Below are 24,909 nucleotides of genomic sequence, written 5' to 3'. Positions count from 1 at the left end.
CTCAAAATAAAAAATAAAAAGGTTCAGTGGTAGAGTGTCCCTGGATTCAGTTCCAGGACCTAAATAAATAAATATCTACAAATGGCTTTTTGCAGCATTGACTATAGCCAAGAGTGTTCATGCTGCAAAAGTATCTTTAGCTGAGGCAAAAATAATCTCTGGTTGGACCAGTGAAATGGCTAAGGCCAACTCCTATCACAGATCCTGAAGCTAATCAAAGAGAGTCTGATCATCCGCAAGCCTGTGAAGGCCCTCTTCTGGGCTCCTGGCAGGAAAAAGTGGTCTACTGAAGGCAGGCTTATGTGCAAGGCTGATAGGTGAAAGGGTCAGGTGGGGCCAATGCTCTGATGCTTGACCTGGATGGAGGGTGTGGCTTCAGTGCAGGTTGATGAAAACTTACCATGATTCTAAGATTGACTGCCACTTACATCATAGGCTGTACCTGAAGTGGGGGTGGGGTGGGGAGGAGTGTTCAAATACAACCAATTCTCCTGGAACATTACTACTAGTGAAGGCAGACACCACCTGCTAGAAAAGCCCTGGCTGACCAGGCTGAGGCAGGCAGATGTCAGACCACAAAAGCCCCCAAGTGCCATGAAGAGTACCTGCAGGTTAAGGATCATCACAACTCTGCCCAAGGAGGAAGAAACCAAGACATAAAGCTCCCCTCTTTCCTAGTTACCTCTGTGATTACATAGGTCAATCACTGAAATAAAATCAATTATTATCTAAGAAGTAATAACAGGTAAATAAAATTCAAAAAATAGTACATATTGATTAAAGGCTCTGTTCTGGTATGTGTTTTTCTTCTCTTTCTTTGGTTTTAAAGGGTTCAGTGTAGGGCTGGGATGTGGCTCAAGCGGTAGCGTGCTCGCCTGGCATGCGTGCTGCCCGGGTTTGATTCTAGGCACCACATACAAACAAAGATGTTGTGTCCACCGAAAACTAAAAAATAAATATTAAAATTCTATCTCTCTCTCTCTCTCCCTCTCTCACTGTCTCTTTAAAAAAAAAAAATCTACTCAATGTTAAGATTTAAAAAAAAAAAAAAGGGTCCAGTGTAGAAGAGGTGAGTCTTTAACAGTATATAGGCCAAAATTATTTTTTTCTTGAATCATTTCCCTGAGGAGGTAAGCACAGTATTCAAAGTAAAGAAAAATATAGGGCTGGGGATGTGGCTCAAGCGGTAGCTCGCTCGCCTGGCATGCGTGTGGCCCAGGTTCGATCCTCAGCACCACATACAAACAAAGATGTTGTGTCTGCGGAGAACTAAAAAATAAATATTTTTTTAAAAAAGAAAAAAAATATAAGTCAGGCTGGGAAAAGATCACTGAAAACTTAATAAAATAAATTTATTATTTATAAATAAAGTATAAATCATTTTATTTTAATTATTTAATAAATATATTTTAATAAATTTAAATTTTTTATTGCTCCAAAATGTACTGGTGATCTCTTCGTTTAAACTTTTTCTTATTCATTCATTCATTCTGTGCAAGGACACTACCCTGAATATTGGAGGCCCAGAAATAAAATGCAGGCTCCTGATGCTCACACTCCAGAAGATAAAGCAGATGCATAAGCCTGAAATTGCAGTTTAATGTGAAAGAATTCTAATAGAAATAGGAAGAGGGGACTTATGGGAGGGACTGATCACCTAGGAGAACAGGAAGCAGAGAGCCATCTAAAATAATGGTCCATTGAGTATGAATTTGCCTGAAAGAAAAGAAGCTTAAGTTCCAAAGGTAGAGTTAGCTATATATTTAAAGTCCCAAGAAGATGAAAAGCCACGGTGAACATAAAGCCAGTGAGAATTCCTTGTATGCAGATTAGGCCAGGGAGATAGGACAGAGCCAGAGTGTTGAGGATTTTTTTTTTAAACTACCCTAGAGGATTTTTACTTCATCCTGAAAGCAACCAGGAGCTGATAGAGATGTTAGAAGACATTGGTATGTAAGAAATGTGAATGTTGTAAATCATGGCCATATAACAATAAAAGCATAAAAAAGGAAAATTAGAAGAAGAGAGTGGAACAGGGATACATGTACTGATCAAACTTGCATTTTGTAATAAAGAGTCAATAGATACATCTAAAATTCAGTCAGAAAACAGAAGCCATTTTTGTTATCTAAAGTCAAAAAGCAAATAAAAGAACCAGTTATACTAGAACTAACAATTTAAATAACTAGTAATTTAAGTCAGTTTTATCATAATGCTTTTTTTTTTTTTTTTACTTTCTTGGTGTTGGGGATTGAATCCGGGGGCTGTGCATTCGAGGCAAGCATTCTACCAACTAGCTATATCCCAGGATGAGAATGCTTCTCATTCTTTACAGCAAGAAATCAACAGTTAGGACCCAGAATAGATAAGTGAGTAATGACCAAAAAGGAGAAATTAAAATTATTGCTTTTGCAAAAGGGAACTCAGTTAGATGAGGTGTCTGGGAAAGGAATTATTTATTTTAATTGACTAAAAAAAATAGAAAAAAATGTAAATATTCAAATATGTTTATGATCTCATATTCAAATATGAGATCATAAACATATTTGAGAGAAACATGGAGAGGGAAAGAAGGTAAGGATAGGAAGAGAATAATGGAGGGAAGGCTACCATTCAGCACAAGCCTACTTGGCACTGGCCAAGTGAGATAGTTATATAGCTTCTAATGGAGCCCCTTCCCACGAAGCACTTGTCTTCTTTCAAGGGTCCACTTTATCTTGAGTATCCATGGTTTAATTAGATCTTTGAATATAAATGAATGGGAATTAGCCTAAAAGACAATCGGTGTAGAATGTTATTTACAAATTCATATGACAGCAAATACTAAGTGGTAGTAATAAAGTCACCAAATTTACACTTTAGTTCCCGGCATCGAAAATACAGTTTCCTAACGTACCACGTAAAGCATATCAGCGCCAAATTTCACAACCAATACTGAGATGTGAAAAGCCAATGAGTTTCTCTTCTTCAGAGTTATGGATGTATTGTGAAAAACAGTTTTTAAAAATACAATGTTAAAAAAACAGTTAACTATTGATTAAATCACCTTTATTTAAAAAAAATTTAATAAAGCAGACTATCCTCAACTATTCTACAAGAAGATACTTTCTGTTGGTTTAATGTTTGGAATTCCCTGTCTTTGGTGCAAAAGTCTCTTTGTTTTTCCATCATTTTCTCCAAAGCACTTATTTTTGTATTACTGTTTAACCTTTTTTTTTTTGCTTTAAAAATTTAATAACACACTATAGCTTTAGTTTCATATCAGTACACGCAGGACTGCCTCATAAAATATGCACTTGTAAAAAAATTTCTGACAGTACAAAAGGGTATATGATGAAAAGAAAATTTCCATACATTTCAGATCTCAGCCAACTTTCTTCCAAGGGAAGGAACTTGCATTAGAGTTCTCCAGAGAAAAAGAAACAACATAAGGAAGCCAAGAAGTCCTGTGATCTACCATTTGCAACATGGAGAACCAAGGAAACCAGCGGTTTTCAAACTGAGTCGAAAGTTCTGAGAATTTGGGGTGGTGGGGTAGAAGCTGCTGATCTAAGTCCCGGAATCTATAGGCACAAGAACCAAAATATTTCATGTCCAAGGACAGGAGAAAATGGACATTCCAGCTCAAGAAGAAAGGAAAGTGAGTTCACTCTTCCTTTGCCTTTTTCTTCTATCCAGACCCTCAACAGACTAGGTGATGCCACCCACATTGGTGAGGACAGATTTTCCTTACTACCTCTACTGATTCAAATGCCAATATCTTCAGGGAACACCTTTACAGACACACTCACAATAATGTTCTGTGGGCTATCTGGGCATCTTATAGATCAATCATGTTGACACATAGCATTAATCATCATAAGACTAATACCAATTTCTTATGTATCTATATAGTCAACTGTACAACCTTTCAATGCAGCCTCTCACTCCCTCTCTTAGGAGTAAATCTCCAAAGGGATGTTTATTACTCTTCTAGGTTGAGTCAGCCACGGGAAAAAAAAATCTTTAAACTGTGCGCTAATGATACAATAGACTCCTAAAGACTTCCAGGGGCTTGAAATAATTAATAGTAATGTCCTTCTCTACTTTAGGTACAAAAAATCTAAGGAACAAGAAATGTAAAGCCATTAATCATCATGTTAATTGAGAAAAAACAATTAGTCATACTGTAGGAGCTAAATTAGCAGCTTAGTTGTTTTTTATTTTTTCATTGTTTTTCACCTATATTAGGATAGGCACAAAACTTATTAAAACCCTCCTGATGATTTAGAATGGAAAAATGTCATGTGGGTTTTAAAGTCCCTTGGAGATAACTGCTTTGTGGCAAATTCAAACTTATCTTTTAAACCTCATTTAAAAAGAATCAAAAACAACCTGCTAGAAGATTATTCTAAAAAGCACAGAGCCAGTAAACCTAAAAGAAAAGGTTCACACCATCATTCCTCAGAGCAAAAGGACACCAACTACATTAAATATAAACTAGTGTTATGGATATGAGGCGTTCCCAGAAAAGCTCATGTTCAGCAGTGCAGGAACGTTCAGAGGTGAAATGATTAGATTACGAGAGTTGTAATGTCCTCAGTGGATTGATCTATTTGATAGGTTGATAATTTGAAAGGATTACTATAATCGGTGGAATTATAGGCAGGTGTCCCAGGCTCTTAGCACACTCTTTTTTCCCATATTTTTAATTGGTGCATTATAGTTGCTCATAATGGTGGGATTTGTTGTTACATATTTGTACATACACAAAATAACAATATAATTTGGCCAATTTCATTCTCCCATATTTTCTCCAATTTTCATAAGATCCCCCACACACTTTTTTTTCCCTTTTCCTTACCTTCCGTATTAAAGAAAAAAACCACCCTCAACCTTCTGAGTTTGGTTCATTTCACTTAATGTTCTCAAGTTCCATTTATTTTCCAGCAAATGACATTTCATTCTTTTTTATGGCTGAATAAGACTCCATTGTGTATATATACCACATTTTCTTTATCCATTCGTCTGATGATAAGTTCCATACTTTGGCTACTGTGAATTGTGCTGCTATTAATCATGGGTATGCTTGTATCACTATAGTATGATAACTTTATTCTTTACAATAAATACCAAGTATAGCTGGGTCATATGGTGGTTTTATGCCTAGTCTTTTGATAAAGCACCATACTGATTTCCATAGTAGTTATACTAATTTACAATGTCACAAATAGGGTAAAAGTGTTCCTTTTTCTCCACATCCTTACCAGCTTTATTATTTGTTTTCTGATGACTACCATTCTGATTGGTGTGAGATGAAATCTCGGTGTAGTTCTGATTTGCATTTCTCTAATTGCTAATGACATTAAACTTTTTCTTTTATTTGTTATCTTTCTTCTTTTGAGAGTGTTTAATTTATTTGCCCATTTATTAATCATGGAGTTTTTTGTGTTAAGTTTTTTGAGTTCTTTATATATTCTAGATATTTAAAGTCCCAAGAAGATGAAAATCCATGGTGAACATGAGGCCAGTGAGAATTCCTTGTACTACAGATTAGGCCAGGCAGATAGGACAGGGCCAGAGTGTTCAGGATGTTTTCTTTTTTTTTTTTTTTTTTTTTTTTTTTTAACTACACTAGAGGATTTAGACTTTATCCTGAGGGCAACCAGGAGCTGATAGAGATGTTAGTAGCCATTTGGCATGTTAGAAATGTGAATGTTGTAAATCATGACCACATAAAAACAAAATCATAACTAAGCATAACTCTCAGAATAATAACTAGAAAAGATTTTCTCCCACTCTATAAGTTCTCTCTTCCTAATTGATTTCTTTGCTGGGCAGAAGCTTTTTAATTTGATGCCATCCCATTTATTAACTCTGGCATTATTTCCTGAGCTTCAGAGGTGCTGTTAATAAAGTCACTGCCTGTTCCTGTATGCTGGAGAGTTGACCCTACATTTTCTTCTAGGAGTTGCGTAGTTTCTGGTCTACTTCCCAGTTCTTTGATCCATTTTTAGTTGATTTTTGTACAAAGTGAAAGATAAGGATCTACTCTCATTCTTCTATATGTGAATAACCAGTTTTGCCTGTACCATTTGTTAAAGAAGCTGTCTTTTCTCCAATGTATGCTTTTGGTACCTTTGTCAGAGATCAGATGATAAGAGATATGTGCATATTCTGTATATTCTATTCTGCAGCATTGGTCTATGGTCTGTTTTTATGCAGATTTTGTTACTATAGTTTTGTAGTATAATTTGAAGTCAAGTATTGTGATGCCTCCAGCATTATTTTTTTGGCTGAGGATTGCTTTGGCTATTCTGGGGCTTTTATTCTTTCAAGTGAATTTTAGAACTTTTTATTTCTAGTTCTGTGAAGAATGTCATTGGTATTTTGATAGGAGTTTGCATTGAATCTGTATATTGCTTTTGGTAGTATGACCATTTTAACAATATTAATTCTTCCTATCCATGAACAGGGAGGTATTTCCATCTTCTGAGATCTTCAATCTTTTTTTTCAATATTCTATAGTTTTCATTGTAGAAGTCTTTCACCTCCTTCATTAGATTTATTCCTAGGTTTATTCTGAATGGGATTGTTTTCTTGATTTCTTTCTCAGCATATTCATTGTTGGTATATAGGAAAGCTATTAATTTTTGTATATTGGTTTTGCAACCTGCCACTTTGTTAAATTTGTTTATTGCCTCTAGGAGTCTATTGGTGGAGTTTTTGTGTTTTCTAGGTAAAGGACCATATCATATGCAAACAGTGAAAATTTTGACTTCTTCCTTTCCTGTTTTTACCCTTTTATTTCTCTTTCTGGCATTATTGCTCTAGATAGAATTTCTAGTACTGTAATAAATAGAAGTGGTGAGAATGGACATTCCTGTCTTGCTCCAGTCGTTAAAGAAAATGCTTTCAGTTTTTCCTCATTTACTATGAAGTTGGCTTTGTGTTTCTCATATATAGCCTTTGTGATGTTGAGGTAAGTTCCTTCTGTCCCTAGCTTTTATCATGAATAGTTGCTGAATTTTGTCAAAGGCTTTCTCTGCATCTAGCTATTTTTAAAAGTACGTTTTAGTACTTTTACTCCCAAGGACTGTCTTTTCATTGAGAAGCTGTTTTCTCACCATCAAGGAATGATTTGGTTGTCATATATTAAAATGAGAAAAGTGCCATGTATCAAGGGTAACTCCTATAAAATACTTTATGAATCCAAATGCAATAGGTTTTTCCTTTGATATTTTTACCTTAATACATTTGACAGTTCTAGTATCAATCAACTCTGGACAGGAAATGGAGTTGGTGGGGTGGAAGAAGTATTGAAAATGCATAGAAGGGTGGAGCAAGGTGGTGCACATCTGTAATTCCAGTACTTGGGAGGGCAAGGCAGAAGGATTGCAAATTTGAAGCCAGCCTCAGTATTTTGGTGTGACTGTAAAGGCTGGAGATGTAGCTCAGTGATAAAGTGCCCCATGGGCTCAATACTCAGTACAAAAAAAAATAATAACAAAACAGAGAGAAAAAATACACAGAATAGAATATATGTGGCCCCTAAGTACTAAAATATTTATTCTCTGGCCCTTCACAGAAAGAGTTTGTCAATTCTTTAGAATGTAAACACTAACTTTGAGAGTCTCCAAATTAAGGTTTCAAACTCTATAAACAATCAGGTCAAAATCTGGGTGGCTGTAGTAACTAATGATGTGACCATGTTCCTCTAGTCATGGTCTGGAAAACTGAATAGAAAAGGACATTCCCTTTATGTATCTGTTTGCTTGAATTATTGTAGATAAAAATGTTGGTCTGTTGCAATCGTGTTATCATCTGTTCTGTTACTGGGATTGTAACTGAGAGCAGGAAGGGGAACTCTCCTAAAGCCAACTATCTTCTGGATTACACAACACAGATACTTGCCCCCCAGCAAGAACAACCCAACCAAAACCAAAACTGAAAAATCTGAAAACTAGGAGATTTTTTCCCCATGTTTTTGCTTCAGTGCTCACTTTTGTGGGAAAATCTGAATGAAACTGACTTGGGCTGTTGGTTGCCTTTGGCCACCCAGTGTGGCTTCTGGTGCCTTTCTCTGCAGAGGACTGATAATGTGCAACTACCCTTGAGTGCACACTCTGCTGAGTGTGTGATGAGTGAGTGTCCGCATGCAACCTTCTAACCCTGACAAATTCTGAATGTTGCCGCTGGCCCAAAGGCTTTCAATAAGGAACTATGGACCTATATTCCAATTCCTACATTAATTGGGATTACAGCAAAAGGATGTCTATGCAGATGTTTCAACTTTGAAGACAGTGATTTTTTTCACTCACATAATATACTGCCTTTCATTTTGTGTGTGTGTGTGTGTGTGTGTGTGTGTGTGTGTATGTTTGCAAACAGCATAAGCCTAGCACCTGTTCCAGTAAACAGGTAAATACAGTTTACTAATAGGTTTTTCTTTTAAGAGGGATTATGGCTGAGCATGGTGGTATACACCTGTAATCCCAGCTACTCAGGAAGCTAAGGCAGGAGGACTGTAAATCTGAGGCCAGCCTGGGCAATTTAGTAAGACTCTCGCAACTAGCAAGATCCTATCTCCAAATAAAATGGGCTGTCTCAAAATAAAAATAAAGTGGAGCTCAGTGGGAGAGAACCCTTGGATTCAATCCATAGAACCACAATAAGTAAATAAATAAATAAACCAGGCATAATGGTGCATGTCTGTAATCCCAGTAATTCAGGAGGATTGCAAGTTTGAGGCCAGCCTGGACAACTTAGTAAGACTCTTAGCAACTTAATGAGATCCCATCTCAAAATAAAAAAATAAAAAGGACTGGGAATGTAATTCAATGGTAAAGTACTCCTGGGTTCAATCCCCAGTACCAAAAATAAATTAAAAAGGGACTGTATACAAAGTTGTAGCATCAGGGTTACAAACACTAAAACATAAAAATAAGGTTTTTGTTTTTTTAGTGCTAGGAACTTAAACCCATGGGCGCTTTGCCACTGAGCTACATGCCCAGTCCTTGTTATTTTTTGTTTTGAAACAGGGTCTCACTAAATTGCTCAGGGCCTCATTAAATTACTGAGTCTAGCCTTGAATTTGAGATCCTCCTGTCTCAGCTTACCAAATTGCTGAAGTTACAGGCGTTCACCATTACACCTGGTAAAAATAAGTATTCCTAAAATTATACACATGCTTCTCTCTCCATTGTTGTCACTGCCAACTTAAATAAATAAATTTAAAAATCACTATGTGGTAGGCACTAAGGTGGACCCATTAGCAAACAGAATAAGCACCTTCTTTTCTAAGAAAACAATGCTTTGCATGCAAGTTGAAACACTCCTGTAATCTCAACTACTTGGGAGATTGAGGTAGGACAGAAAATTTGAGGCCAGCCTCAACAATTTAGGGAGACTATTTGAGGCCAACCTTAGCAATTTAGGGAGACCCTGTTACTTAGGCTTTAGCAACTGGAGTCTCTCTAAGTTGCTGAGGTTGGAGATGTAGCTGTGGGTTCAATCCCCAGTACCAACAACAACAAAAAAGTGGTTAGAAGCTAGGTACAGTGGACCTGTAGTCCCAGGATTCAAAAGGCTGAAGCAGGAGCACCACTTGAGCCCTGGAGTTTGAGACTAGCTTGGACAACATAGTGAGTGAATATACAAAGTGCCTTCTACAAGCCATGTAGTATTGTGGATGCTAGGGATTAAGCAGCAAATAAAGCAGAGGAAAATCTATCTTATCACAAAGCTGGCATCCTGGTGGAAGGAGATAGATAATAAGCTCTTGGGCTGAATGCTGACCAGTGCCTAGGAAAGCTTGCAGTAAGATAAAGACTCTAAAGAATGTGACAATGAAGAAAAGGAGAGGGGGAGTTTGTTGCTTCTCTTATCTCCAGCCTTTAGGTGAGAATCAAAACTGTGACCTTGGCTGCAAATAAAAGAATGTATTCATAAAACTTCTGAAGACCTGCAGCTGCGCAGTGGGCCTGCAGCCTGTCCTCTACATTCCCCTGCTTGGAGGCAGTCACACCCCTGCTGCCACCAATGAGTGGGTATATAATAAAATGTCCAAAACCTCTCGCTGTTGAGGCCTCCAAGTTTTTTCTTTGGGACCAGTGAACAGTATGATTGGGGTGCTGCAGCCCTGAACATAAGCAAAATAAAGAGTAAGTTTAATAAATAATTAATATAAAGCAGAGAATAGGGAGACTGGAGGAATGCGATTTTAAATGGAATGATCAGAGATGGCGTCACGGACGAGACAATGTTTGTGAAAACTGATGGATGAGAGGGAGCCATGTAAGTCTTGAGGAAGGAAGGGGTCCAGGGAGAGGAACAGCAAGGTCCTAAGGAGGAGAGGGTCTGGTAACCAGGAGAAATACCAAAGAAACCAGTGTGGCTGAAGCAGAGTAAATGAAAAAACAGTAGAAGACAAGGTCAAAGAGGTGGGAAGAGGGCCTCGTGGATCACGTGGACCACTGTAAGAACTGGACTGGGTCTGAATGAAGCAGAAAGCTTTCACAGGCTCTTGAGCCACGGGATAACTCATATTTTTAAAGGAATCATTTAGATATTCCTTTCTGCTGTGAAGCACTGGGTATGAAAGAACACCCAGTAATTTCCCCTGGTCTAGGAGGTCGCTGAGGACCTTTCTGAAGAACTGCCTGTTAGATCTGAAAAACTTGTTAATACTGTGGAACAGGAGTTTAGGGAAAAGGGGGGTGGCCCTCCAGATAACAGGACTAGTGACAGCCAGAAGAAGAATGAGTGGAACCAGAATAATCTCTATCTACTAAGGGTAAATAATATTCCAAATATTATTGGAGGATTTTAAGCCAAAGAATAACTTGAGGTTTTATAAAGACTCTTCTTACTATTTTCACTTGTTGTTGAGCCCAAGTGAGACAGGTTCTTGCTGTGCTGCCCAGACTGGTCTCAAACTCTTGGGCTCAAGTGATCCTCCCACCTCAGCCTGCTGAAGCTGCGACTGCAAGCACATGCCACCACTATTGTTACTTGTCAATAGAATAGGCAGTGTTTTTAAACCACGGGTCATAACTCATCAATTTAGGGGTCTCCAACTAACTTTTTCTTTTTTCTTTTTTTTTTTTTAGTGAAATAGAACAGAAAATAATAGAATATCCCACAAGTTTTAAGTATTGTTGCTGGAAACGATTCCATGTGTAAATATGTCCAGAGTTTGAAAGTCATTGATTAGCAGGAAGGATGTTTCAAAGAGGAGAGCAGGGTAGGAATGTGCGGCAATCCTATTACAGGTATTTCTGGTTGCTGAGACCAGAAAAGGGAGAGAAACCAAAGGGCCTGGAAGTTTTGAACCCACTATCGATGCTGGGTCAAGGGCAGTTTCAGAAACCGGATGGATGGCAGCAATATTGCTGACCTTGTGAAGGTGAGTAGCGGGGATGAGTTTTCAACGTGATGACTGCAAGATTCCACAATGGAGATTTTCAATTTAGAATACATGATGAGCCTGGATACTGAGATTTGCAAGTAGTCAACAACATTGAAGAAAGTTTTTTTTTTTAATTCATTTTTTTTCCTTTCAAAGAGAGAGAGAGAGAGAGAAGAGAGAGATTTTTTTAATATTTATTTTTCAGTTTTCTGTGGACACAACATCTTTGTTTTATTTTATGTGGTGCTGAGGATTGAACCCAGTGCCCCGCACATGCCAGGTGAGCGCATTACCACTTGAGCCACATCGCCAGCCCTGAAGAGAGTTTTTAAAGGATGTCAGAACAAGCCATTCCATAATATGTCATAGTCATCCCATATAATATCTTGGGACAAACTTATACTTTAAAAAAGTTGCTTATTGGAAATTTACATTCAATGGGGCATCTTGAATTTTAATTTGCAATCTTAATTAGAGTTCAAATTCCCTAAGAACAGACAGACATACTAGTTAGGAAACAATGACAATAATCCAAGCAAGAGGGGGGATAAAATTCTAATAACAAGTGTTTCGTAATGGATTCTTTGCTTGATTAGTATAAATGCAAAATCTCAAACACAAATTTGAATTAATTATAAGCATCATGATGTCCTCGAGAGTCTTCTTTCATCAGGATCAGGATGTGTACCTGGAGTCTCAGGGTGTGTGACTGACTCTGCTGTGTGGTTCAGATTGACCAGGGCTCAGCTGGCAGCTGCATCCTCTTGCAGAACACACACCCTAGAGAGGGAACTAACACCCAGTTTGGCTGTCCTAAAGGGAATTATCTATAAGAAGACAGTTCTCTTTACATTTTTACTTTAATAGACTTGACATTAAAACAAAAACTAAATGAGCCTATGTTGACATAGCTTTCCTTTAGGAAAATATTTAATCCACATGTATTTTCAATATGTAGACTTGGCTTTAAAAAAAAGTCACTGAAAAACAAAATAAAGATGCAACACATCAAAACTATTTCAAAATACATGATATTTTCTCCTTCCAGGATAGCTGTGCTCCCACTCTCTGGAAGTTTTGTATTTCACACTATAAACAGAATTGTGTGGCCTTGATCTCGCATGGAGCACTGAGGACCTCATTAGCCCTGGGCTCTGGCTCCAGAGGGCTCCTGGAAAGGGAAGAGTGAACATTTGCGTTCACACATACACATTCTCAGAGCAGATTGGCAGCTCCCACAATGATCGCTTCTTGGATTTTTGCAGGCCCACATCAACTAGGCTAGATTGAAGAAGTACACCCTTTAAAAATAAGTGGCAGGGCTTGGAGGGCCATGGGTAGCTCAATAGAGAAGTGTGCAGAAGTAGGCCCAAAACTCTGGGTTCAACCCCACATGTAAATAAATAAATAAAGTGACTCAGGCTTTTAAACAAAATTTATGGACTCCATTGTTTGGAAATGACCTCCTGGCGCCATAGCCCAACAGATGAGACCAAAATGAAGACACTCCAGTTAGAGTTCACCAAACCAAAACTAAGTTGTTATCTGACCTTCAGAGAAATGAAGAGAGGGAGGGAGGGAGAGGAAGAGAAAAATAAAGAATAAAAATAAACAGTCAAATCTCTAAACAGGCCAATTTAAGCCAGCATAAGGAAGTCCCTTGCTTTAACTCTTAGAGGGTAAGGAACCTGAAGTAACCTGATACTGACCCTTCTGCTCTTTGTATTACACTGCTTCTTTGTTGCTTCCCAAGCTATCTTACAAAAACTGACAGTTCTGCTTTGCCCAGCATATGCTTCTCTCTCTCTCTCTTTTTTTTTTTTTGTTATTTTTTAATTGTTCAATTTTTGTTTTGACAGGGGTTTGAACCCAGGGATGCTTTACCATTGAGCTACATTCCCAGCCTATTTGATTTTCTATTTTAGAAAGGGTCTTGCTAAGTTGCTTAAGGCTTCACTAAGTTGCTGAGGCTGTCCTCAAATTTATAATCCTCCTGCTTCAGCCACCCCAGTCACTGGAATTACAGGCATGCACCACCATGCCTGGAATCTGATCAGCTATTTTTTTTAAGAGAGAGAGGAGAGAGAGAGAGAGAGAGAGAGAGAGAGAGAGAGAGAGAGAGAGAGAGAGAGAGAAGAGAAAGAAAGAGAGAGAGAGAGAGAGAGAATTTTTTAATGTTTATTTTTCAGTTTTCGGTGGACACAACATCTTTATTTTATTTTTTATATGGTGCTGAGGATCGAACCCAGCGCCCCACACATGCCAGGAGAGCGTGTTACCACTTGATCCACATCCCCAGCACCCCCCCACAAAAAAAAAAAAAAAAAAACTAGAGCCTACTAAAAAACTCTTGAATCTTTTGTTCAACTATTTGGTAAATATTTTTTAAAACCCTATAAATTGTTTTGTGAATTTCCAACTCAATGTTATGAATTAAACACATCTAAATAATACTTAAATATATACAATACAGTAAATCAAAGTGCTTCACAAGTTATCTAGAGCCCTACTAGACTGTCAAAGAAAAACTTATTTATGACACTAGTTAATAATAATATTAGGGATTTTATGGAATGTCTACTACAGTGGGGTTCTGCAGTAGGGGAGAAAAATCAGGCTTAAGCCAAATATAATAAGAGAAAGTGGGGATTTATAGCCAAGCAGCAGTGCTGGTGCAGATGGCTAGAAAATCACTAAAAAGAAGCATGACAATGAAGGGAGGATTCTGGCTAAACCAATCTAACAGGATTCTTCCTGAAGTCAGGCCAGGGTAATTAGGTTATTACCCAAAGGATGGTGGAGGATAAGATTTTGAGTGATGAGATATCAAGGCAGGAGATTATGCAACTAAGAAAGCCTTTTAGGTGTGTGTGGTAGGGAGCTGATTTAGGCAATATGAGAACCCCAGTTTCTGGTTCCTGAGGCCTCTGTTCCATGACTTTGGATGATACAATGATCTATCAAGAGGTCTTCAGGAAGACATATGTATACAGTAAACTGACAGGACTAAGCTAAGATCAACAGTCAACCTGCCTGGGAGCGTCCCACTCAAGTGGAGTGAGTGGGGTCTAAAGTCCAGGTCTTCAAAGTGGGGTACCTGTAACCCTTGACCTTCTAGGAATTCACAGTCGCAGACAGCAGACAGCTTACAGAATGGGCTTTACTGGAGAGAAAGCTGCAGGGGTCTCTGGTTCCCTTTCCCACATTTCCTTTCTTATGCAGAGGTCCTAAAGTCACTTTACAAAAAAAACAAAAGCAAAGCCCCACTGGGAACTTACACTTTCCAGGTGCTTGCTCCAGGGATTAACACCTCCAGGCCACCAGGGAACGCATGCCATTTCTTGCCATTTCTCTCTCACTCTCTATCTGACTCTCTCAAATTCAGAATTGAGGTTGCACAGACGTGAATGCAACCACATTTATTAACAATGTAAAAAAAAAATTAAAATGAAGTCAGCCTCTTCCTGACAGAAAAAGTCAGTCTAATTTGACCAGATATTTTGCTTACTTTCTTTATAAACAATGTCTGACCCGATTGAGGCAAAGCTGTAACTATGATTTGGGGGAAAAGGTATTCAGAACATACAAGTCATATCAAATAGATCCTTTGTATAACATGTTCAAATGTCGACTTAAAAAATGTGCAAATAGATTCAAGTCTCATAAAAATCTTTAAATCTTGGGCTGGGGTTGTGGCATAGCCGTAGAGCGCTGGCCTAGCATGGGCGAGGCCCTGGGTTCCATCCTTAGCACCACATAAAAATAAATTAATTAATTAAAGATATTGTGCCCAACTGCAACTAAAAGTAAATATTCAAAAAAATCTTTAAATCTTATGAGACCCAAAAGTTTGAAGACCACTGGTCTAAGTAACTTAACGTAAGAACAGGTCTATGTAGCTTCTGTACATGATTTGATGACACACACAGGTAACTCTTAGGTTAAAATGTCTAGAACACATCAAGTAAGAAATCCCTTTCCTCGTTGTCTCTTCTTCTAGCCTCCCCCTTTCCAATCAAAAGTTTGAGAAAATTGAGGCCCAGGAAAGCTGAACTGTCAAAGGTTCTAAGGGAGTATCTGGTCAACAAAGGAACACAGATACTTCCATGTCTGTCTCTACTCAGTTCTCCTAACATCAAATTCAGAATTTCAGCCACAGACTAGACACTACAGCAAACAGACTGTTGGAGAAGGACATTATATTTTCCTCTTCATATTTTTTTATGTCATTTGACTGAGAAAGAAGTGGCTCTGGTTTGGGCAGCCAACTGCATGTGAAGTAACTGTTCTTGACCCACCAGGGACATCACTTCTCTTGGAGAGCTACTCACCTACCCACAGGACCAGTGTGGGCTGGGATTTGTCTGGATGCCTTCTGGTAAGCAAGGACACATTCCTATTTTCCCTTTATTTCTAGTGAAGTCTCCCTGCCTTTGGTAGTGTCATGCATTTCAGGGATTTTAGGGATCCCAGCGGGTAACAAGGACACCAATTGCTAAAGAAATAAAATTCCTAATTCTTGATATTTAGAATTTCATTAAGGACTTACAGTCCTGCTTGGTAGAGTATAGGCAATAACATGAAATCATTGTATTCAGGAAATATGAACTAGGCTGCAATAGAAATTATCGTAGAGATTCCATATAAAATTTGAAGACTTAGACTTCATGTGCTAAAAGACATTTGTAGACTTCTTTGTCAAGGACTCCTTTCAGTGGAGTTTAGTGTACTACATTTCTGTAAAGTTCACATTTCTAACCTAATTGACCAGAGCTCCCTTGTGCACTGGTTTCTTTTAGACTCACAAGGTTAGACATACTCTGAGTGACTTGACAATATCTTCTGAATTGTTTTTGCAAAAATCTGAATTTCTCAAATTGTTGTTTATTTCTGGCCCAATCCAGCTCACTAGCATAAGGTAGTGAGCTCACATACCTCCAAGTTTAACTCAGAAAGGGGATGGAAAGTACATAGATGGTGTTATGGCTTGGATTTCAGTTCCCTAAAAGTTCATATATGAGACAGCTGCAAGAAAGTTTGGAGGAGAAATGATTGGGTTATGATAATCTTAACCCAATCAGTGAGTGACTCAATCCCATGATAGGATTAACTGAGTGGTAATTTAAGATGGGTGGGGCATGGCTGGGGGAGGTGGGTCCCTGGGTGCGTGCCTTTGGGGTATATATTTTGTCTCTAGAGTAGAATTTCTACTCTCTAATCATCATGTGAGCTGTTTCTCTCTGCCACACTCTTGGACCATGATATTCAGCCTCACCACCTTGAGCCCCAAGGAATGGAGACTCTACAATTGTTCTGGCTGTTCTTTTAGTCACAGCAGCAAAAAAAAGGTGTGTGGGGGGGGGGACTAAAACAGATGGAAAGCTTCACTCTCACATTCCCCACCTAAGGCAGACATTGGTCATCATTCATCCCACTTGTTGCATTGAATCCCCATTCAGTGTCAGCTCTTCTCAACCCAATGTTCTAACCCACACAATCAACTAATTAAAATCAACCTCTGCACTGAAATCTTTTTGCAAGCCCAGGATTAGATTAAATCAGTAGAAAATCAACTTCTTGAGAAGTTTTTTTCTAATTGGTGCACAATAATTATACAGAATAGTAGCTTTCATTGTGGAGTACACATACGTGCATATAACTTACTTTGATAAATTTCATTTTGCAGTACATCTCTAAGATCTTGCCCTCCCCTCCTACTTCCTCCTGACCGTCTTTCTCTACCCTACTGGTCTGTCTTCTATTTTCACAATGTCTCTCCCTGTTCTTTTTCTTTTATTTTTCTATAGCTTTCATATATGAGGGAAAACCATACAACCCTTGACTTTCTAAGTCTGGCTTATTTTGGTTAACATGATGTTCATCAGTCTCATCCATTTTCATGCAAATGAAGTAGTTTTGTTCTTCTTTATGGCTGAATAAAACTGTGTTGTGTATGTATACCATATTTTCTTTATCCATTCATCTGTTGATGAACATTTGTTTATTTTTTCATTCTTTGCATATTCTAGATACTAATCCTCTGCCAGAAGAGTAGCTGGCAAAGACTTTCTCCCATTCTCTAAGCACTATCTTCATGCTGTTGATTGCTTCCTTTGCTGTGCTGAAGGTTTTTTGTGCAGTGCCATCTTATTTATTGATTGTTAGCATTATTCCCTGAGCTCTAGGAGTCTGAGGAAGTCACTGTGTGCACTTATATGTTGGACTGTTTCCCCTATATTTTCTCTTCTAGCACTTGAAAAATTTCTGTCTTATTCCAGTGTCCAATGTCTTATCCATTTTGAGTTGACTTTTGAGAGATAGGGATCTAATGTTAATCTTTTACATATTTGTGTGTGTATTTGTGTACCTGGGATTGAACTCAGAGACACTTGACCACTGAGCCACATCCCCAGCCCTACTTTTTGTATTTTATTTAGAGACAGGGTCTCACTGAGTTGCTTAGCACCTCATTTTTGCTGAGGCTATCCTTGAACTCACCATCCTCCTGCCTCAGCCTCCTGAGCTTCTAGAATTACAGGCGTGCACACCCAATGGCTGTGTTTTTTAATCTGGGGATGGGAGTGTGACTCTGGTGAGAGCTGCTGGCCATCACTGTTAGCCAGTGAAAAGTATATTGTAAATGGCCTTTGGGTCTTGAGTATACACACACACACACACACACACACACACACACACACACACCACAGAATAAAGCAAATTAAAATTTAAAAATTGAGAGAGAAAAAAGATAAACAAAGGAAAACTGCAGAAGATTTCTAATTTCCCACTCAGAAATTCCAAAGAGTCCTTATCAATTGGCACTGCGGCTCCACTAACTAAATCCTCTGGGAAGTGCCAGGACTCTCTCCCATGCTGACTCACTTTGCAGAATCTGAGCATTTTTCCTGCTCAGATTGTGCATTTGTTGGACAGTGGAGCCTGTTTTTGTTAAACTCTCTGGAAAACTTTCTTTCAGGTTGTTGGAGGGAAGTTCCTCCTCCCCCACAGCACTTCTGTAGTCCATTGCTTTTATTAATTCTTTCTATTATTAAAGCTGATGTTTCTGATTTTTACTTGGTTACTCATTCTCTGAGTTGCCTTCTGGTGCTTGCCCATATCCTGCCTACCTTACCATGCCACCACAGAACTGGCACAATGGCTCTATTCAATCTTTGAGGGCTGTTAAGGTGGGTACCTTTAGTCCATCTTATTTATGGTCTCTTAATGTCATGTTCCCAATAGTAACATTGTTTTTTAAACTATTTTTTAGTTGTCAATGGACCTTTATTTTATTTATTTATATGCCATGCTGAGAATCAGATCCAGTGCTTCACACATACTAGGCAAGCACTCTACCACTAAGCCCCAGCCCCAGCCCCAGTAACAGTCTTTAAATAGCTCCAAAATTTCATCTCTCTTTGTTTAAACTACACATTAGAATTCTAATTTATCCATGAGATTGACTTGTATCAGGAAATAATTCATGTGGGGAGATAGGAACAATTTACCCACTCTCTGTTTTCTCTTAAGTCTCTTTGAAATGAAGAGACCTGTGTCTGCCTCATTTTTTTAAATATATATACCAGGAATTGAACCCAGGTGTGCTTAAGCCACTGAGCCATATCCCCAGCACTTTTTATTTTGAAACAGGGTCTTGTTAAGTTGTTAGGGACTCACTAAGTTGCTGATACTGACTTTGAACTTGTGATCCTTCTGCCGGCCTCTCAAGCCACTGGGATCACAGGCATGCACCACCATTCCCAGCTCAATTTTTCTATTATGGCTGGGTTGGTAGTGTAGCCTGTAATCCCAGCTACTTGGGAGGTTGAGGCAAGAGGATCACAAGTTTGGGGGCAGCCTGGCAATTTAGCAAGACCCTTTCTCAAAATAAAAAATGTAAAGGGCTGGGGATATAGCTCAGTGGTAGAGTGCCTCTAGATCTAATCCCTAGTGCCATGGGAGAGAAAAAAAAGGAAAGGGTAAAAATTATATTAAGTTGGCTTTTAGGATCTTAGTTTTAGTTTAAGGCAGGCATTATATATGCTTAGATTTTATCTGATTTATCCATGTATAAGGTTTAAAATATAATCTTTGCCTAGTTAGTATTAAATAGTGATTTATTTCAGAACTGTAAGATTACTCACATAAAATAGATAAACACTTTGGAAAAGTAATTCAGAATCTTAAGTGCTTTTTAGGGTTTCAGAACCTGAGGGAAGAGATGGTGCTCAGGATCTTTACATACCTGACTCAGAGTAAGAACTGGGGATGTGAAGATGAATAGAGTGATATTTGTCAAATGGGAAAAAGACAAGTGAACTGATACTTTCAATATTAAGTGATTAATGCTTCAAGGAGGGAAGATGTCCCAGGGTGCCATGTGAGTTCAGGGGAGGGACAGCCCACCCAGACTGAGTGAGTCAATGACAGCTGCCTGAAGGAATTGAACTCTACACTGAGGACTGGAGGAAAAGGAGGACTTAACTAGGTGAGGATGCTTTAGTAAGTGTAAGTGGTATGTCCATAAGGCATAGTGTATTAAAAACAGAGGGGATCTGATGTGGCTGAAGAGGAATATGAGGATGAGATTTGCTAGAGCAAGATCTTACTTCATCGCATAGATACACACAGGGAAGAAATTTGTTCACACTATGATTCAAGTCATAGGAGTCTCCTGTTTTCTAGAAAAGTCAGAGAGGGTAAAAGCATTAATTTTGTTATAGAAAAAAATTTTAATAAAAGAATCTGAGAAATTGCTATATAGTAACAATGCCCATCAGCTTTCCATTACAGTCACAAAATATCTGAAATAATCAACTTGAAAATGAAAAAGGTTTATTTTGACTCACAGTTTTAGAGGTTTCAGTTTTTCAGGTTTTCAGTTAGTTAGTTGGTTCCATTGCTTTGGGGCCTGTGGCAAGGCAGTATATTAGGGAGAGAGTGAGTGGCAGACAAGGTACTCACCTGATAGCAGCCAGGAAAGAAAGAAAAAAAAGAAGAAGATTAGGAAAGAGCTGGGTTCCCACTATCCCCTTTAAGAATGTCCAATGACCTGATCTTTCATTAGGTCTCATCTCTTAAAGGTTCTAATATCTCCTAATAGTGCCAACCTATGGACCAAGTCTTTAACACAGAGGCCTTTGGGGGTCCATTCTAGACCAAAATTATTGCAATGATACCTTTCCTAAACCCATCAGCTCATTTGGAAGAAGTATAGGCAGCAGGGTACTCTTTCATTTACATACACACATTCTTATGTTCTAACGTCTTAATAACTTGTGTTTAATTCTTTGCACCACGTTAAGTATAATACGTAAAGAAATGACCTTGCTTCTTTAAGGGTTTTAAACTTTGTATAACTGGCTTTTCTTATGTAGACTCTTGAAGAAGTTCAAGCTAAGGTATGTTTATATCGTTATCCTTTTGGGTAAGAGATCAACACATTTTAAACATAGTGTGACGGTAAAAATTGGTGCAATACTAAGAAATTATCTAGAAATTCTATGCAGTGACAATTAATGAATTAGGTCAATTAATTATTGCCTAATTTTTCAGTAGGCAAGTCTGTACCTTTTAAAAATGTATATAAATTAAAAGACTTTTCTCCCTAGTTTGTATACAGATTTGATACTCATAAATTCAATCCAGATACAGTAAAAACAATAAAAGTTTTATGATTCAGCAGATCTTAAAATCATTTAAGACACCTTAAGTTATTGAAGAAAGCATTTTAAAATTTAACAGGCTCTCTTTAATAGTAAAGAAAATGTTAGTACTTTGCAGAGAGGAAAAAATTTTCCTATTCCAGGGACATAAAGAAAATCAATTCCAGGTAGCATTAGAGGTACACACCTGTTATCCCAGCTACACTGGAGGCTGAGGAAGGAGAATTTCAAGTTTGATGTCAGCCTGGGCAACTTAGTGAGACCCTGTCTCAAAATTAAAAAGAAAAAATGGCTGGGAATATACCTCAAAAGTAGAATACATTTATCTAATGTGTGTGCGACCTTGGTATAATCCCTGGTACAAAGAAGGAAGGAAAGATGGGAAAAATCACTTTTAAAACTTCAAGTAGTCTACTTTTTAGAAGTCAGAAATTATGTGCACAAACATTAGACTCAGAGCTCTGATTAAATACAAAATAAATTGTGGTCTTCCTCCCCTTAGAGCTAAGCACAAAGCAAAATAGGTTACCCTTCCATTCCTATATCCCACAGCAGTATGGATTTCCATGCTCTCACCTTGAACAGAAACTACTGGGCTGGGGATATAAGTCAGTTGTTAGAATGCTTGCCTTGCATGCACATGGCTCTAGGCTCAACCCCCAGCACCAAAAAAAAAAAAAAAAAAAAACCTACCATGAAAATAGAAGGAGAGAGGAGAGAGGAGTTGAGGCTCCTACATCCCCCTTCAGTATACTTCAACATCATTGGGAGACAAAATTAGTCAAGAAGATCAAACTTGTTCTAATTTTCTTGAGGTACTTTTAGACCCTGTGGTATGTGATATGCCTCAATATCAGTCTCCTTTATTATTTTTGTAGCCTTCTGTGGCTCTGGTTTTCATCACTACTTATCTTCATTATTTAGAAACATCAATTTCATAGAAAGAGCTATAAGAAGCACCTGTGATTTTTAACATTCATTCAACATGTCTAAATGTCCAAAGGCAGAGGAATATGAGGGTCTGGGTTGCTGCTAAGTACTTTGAAGATTTCGATCACTCAGTTCTAGGTTTGCAAATATGTAAGTGCTGTGGTGGATTAAGTTTCAAATAAATTTTACAAGTGATATGTCAGTATTCAGAAAGATAGAAGAATATATATATATATTCTTCTATATATATATATATATATATATATATATATATATAGAGAGAGAGAGAGAGAGAGAGAGAGAGAGAGAAAGAGAGAGAGAGAGAGAGAAAGAAACTGGGGAAGTCTTAAAATAGATATTTACTTATTACCCACTATGTGCCAAGTATACAATTCTGTTTTATTGTTCCCAAGAGATCTGTCTTAGGTAGTGGAGTAAGAGGACCAGGTTTTTCAATTAGGCCTTCAAATCTAGCAATCTTTCCATTACACTAGCCTGCTTCTTGGAAGTGGTAAAGTACAAAGTGGGTCTTAAAGGACACATAGGAGGGCTGTGGCTGTGGCTCAGTGGTAGAGCACTTGCCTAGCATGTGTGAGGCACTGGATTATATCCTTAGCACCAAATGCAAAAACAAATAAAACAAAGGCATGCTGTCCATCTGCAGCTACCAAAAAAAAGGGACACATAGGTGTATGTTGTTGAAAAGATGTTAAAGTGTTAAAGGGAAAAAGGGTATCTCAGGCATGGTGACCCTTTAAGGAGTGTTGGTAGTATATTTTGTCACCATAATTTTTCTTTCACATTTTTCTGTCTGTTGAGATATTAGGGATGACTGACAAATAAGATATTTCACTTGATAATTCCATCCCCAGGAGCCCAGTTTTGGAGAAGCATGGCAAGAGACACTATTCTCAAGGAATAGGAACCATTAGATAACAGCTTTATGTTTGTCTTCAGCAGTTAGAAAACTCAGTTCACTACGATCTTATAAAATTTCATAATTTTCTCATTTTACTTCATTCATGATAGAAATAGAGAGAACTGATGTTACAACCCAACTGCGCTGTCCTTTCTGCTTTTTTCTTTGGAGTAGTCTCTTGATTTCACATGTCGAGTGATCAGTTTACACTAGCAACAGTTGGCTGGCTAGTCCAATGGAACTGTATCACGTAACTTTCATTCATTAGGTATCAAGTTTTGGATGTGAGTACAATAGAAGATCTCTTTCTGGATTGAACTGTATGGACTGTACCATGTTCATATGCTTGATTTTAGTGACATTAAAACCCAGCTAATATGAGGGCTGTTACTCCATGCCTTACTTATGCTCAGCAATCAGATTGATTAAAAAAGAAATGTTTTGGATAAAGGCTTTCAGAAAGCCTAGGTTGCACATTAGAGTTCAAGGGCTGAATATAAGGCTCATGGCCACACATCAAAGAGGCAGCAGACTGGAAAGTTATACAATGTCCCAGGAAGAATATTTGAATGACATGAGAATTTTTTTTTTGGTTGTGGTTCTTTTTAGATGTAGATGACAGCAGAGTGTATTTTGACATATCACACATACGTGAAATATGGTCATGTATTCAGAGAGGTTTTAATCCCTAAGAAACTGTTGAAAAACTATTAGGAAATCCCCTGTGTTAGAAGACGATGTTTGAATTATTCTCAAAACCTTTAGTAGTAATGACTTTAGAAAAGCTAGTAAAAGGTGATCAATAAAATGGTCTTCTTGGATAATAGAAGATAATTTGGGACTAAGTATTCTGAAGAATTTTACAATTTTTGGATTTTTAGAAAAAGTTCACTGAACAGTTTGCTTGAGTTGAATGAAAAGCCTATGGAAGTTTTATGGGGAAAACAGGAGATTTTTTTTCTAACAGGGAATACTCATTAAGAGAACTACCTTTTTGAGATGCATCAAGTTCTCAATTTGGTATGCACTGCAATACATAACAATTTCCAGTGACCTACTTTAGTGGAAGTATGGACATTTTAAGATTTTTCCCTGGGCTTGTTACGCCTTTTATGACAGCATCATTTTCTAATTTCTGCTCTTAAGACTCCATTAATGTACCCTAACACTAGTTTCAAATGCCAAAAAGAAAGAAGAGAAAGAAATTGAGAAAAGTGCAGCATTAATTGCAAGGGATGAGAAAAATACAGGAAACAAACAAGCCAGTCACTCAGAGTACAGGAGAAACCAGTGAATAGGAGGCAGCAAAGGATCATTTTGCCAAGCCATAGATTGGCAACAGTTTTCATTAGGCAAAAGACATCCAGAAAATGTACACAGTTAATAAAAAATAATGTCAGACAGCACAGAAGTTAAAAGATATAAACAAGATTCCAATTTAATGTTAAGACTATGACTTATAAATTGTCTGAATTGCTAAGTAGTAATATTTAATTAAATCCATTTATCATAACTACCATGACTAGTAAATTAGAGAGGTGGACTAATACCTGGGGAGAAATGGAGCATGTTCCTATACCCAGAGCTTTTGTATCCACAGTGGTTTTGCAAACTTTAGTTTGGATACAAGTTGCTGGGATGCTTATCAAAATGTAGATTTCTAGGCTCCTTTCCCAGATATTCTGACTTAGCAGTTCTGGTGCAGCATTTCTTAATTTTGGGCACTATAAATGTTGTGGGTGGAAATTTTGTGTGTATGTGGGAGACTGTCCGGTGTACTGCAGGACATTTAGTAGCGTTCCAGGTCTAGTAGATACCAGAAGCACCCCCTCCCTATTTGTTTTTCCAGGCATTGCCAAAAATTCCCTAGTGGCAAAATAACTCCTTCTTTGAACTCTAGTAGTCTAGGGTAAAAGCCTAGGGACTTGTATGTCTAGTAAGAACATCCCGGTGATTTCTAACAAATGTGGTCAGTGGACCACCATTTTTTTTTTTTAAAGATAGAG

Source organism: Ictidomys tridecemlineatus, chromosome 10 (genome assembly GCF_052094955.1).
Source record: "Ictidomys tridecemlineatus isolate mIctTri1 chromosome 10, mIctTri1.hap1, whole genome shotgun sequence".
In the NCBI taxonomy this organism is placed as follows: Eukaryota; Metazoa; Chordata; class Mammalia; order Rodentia; family Sciuridae; genus Ictidomys; species Ictidomys tridecemlineatus.
This window is presented reverse-complemented; position numbering follows the sequence as displayed.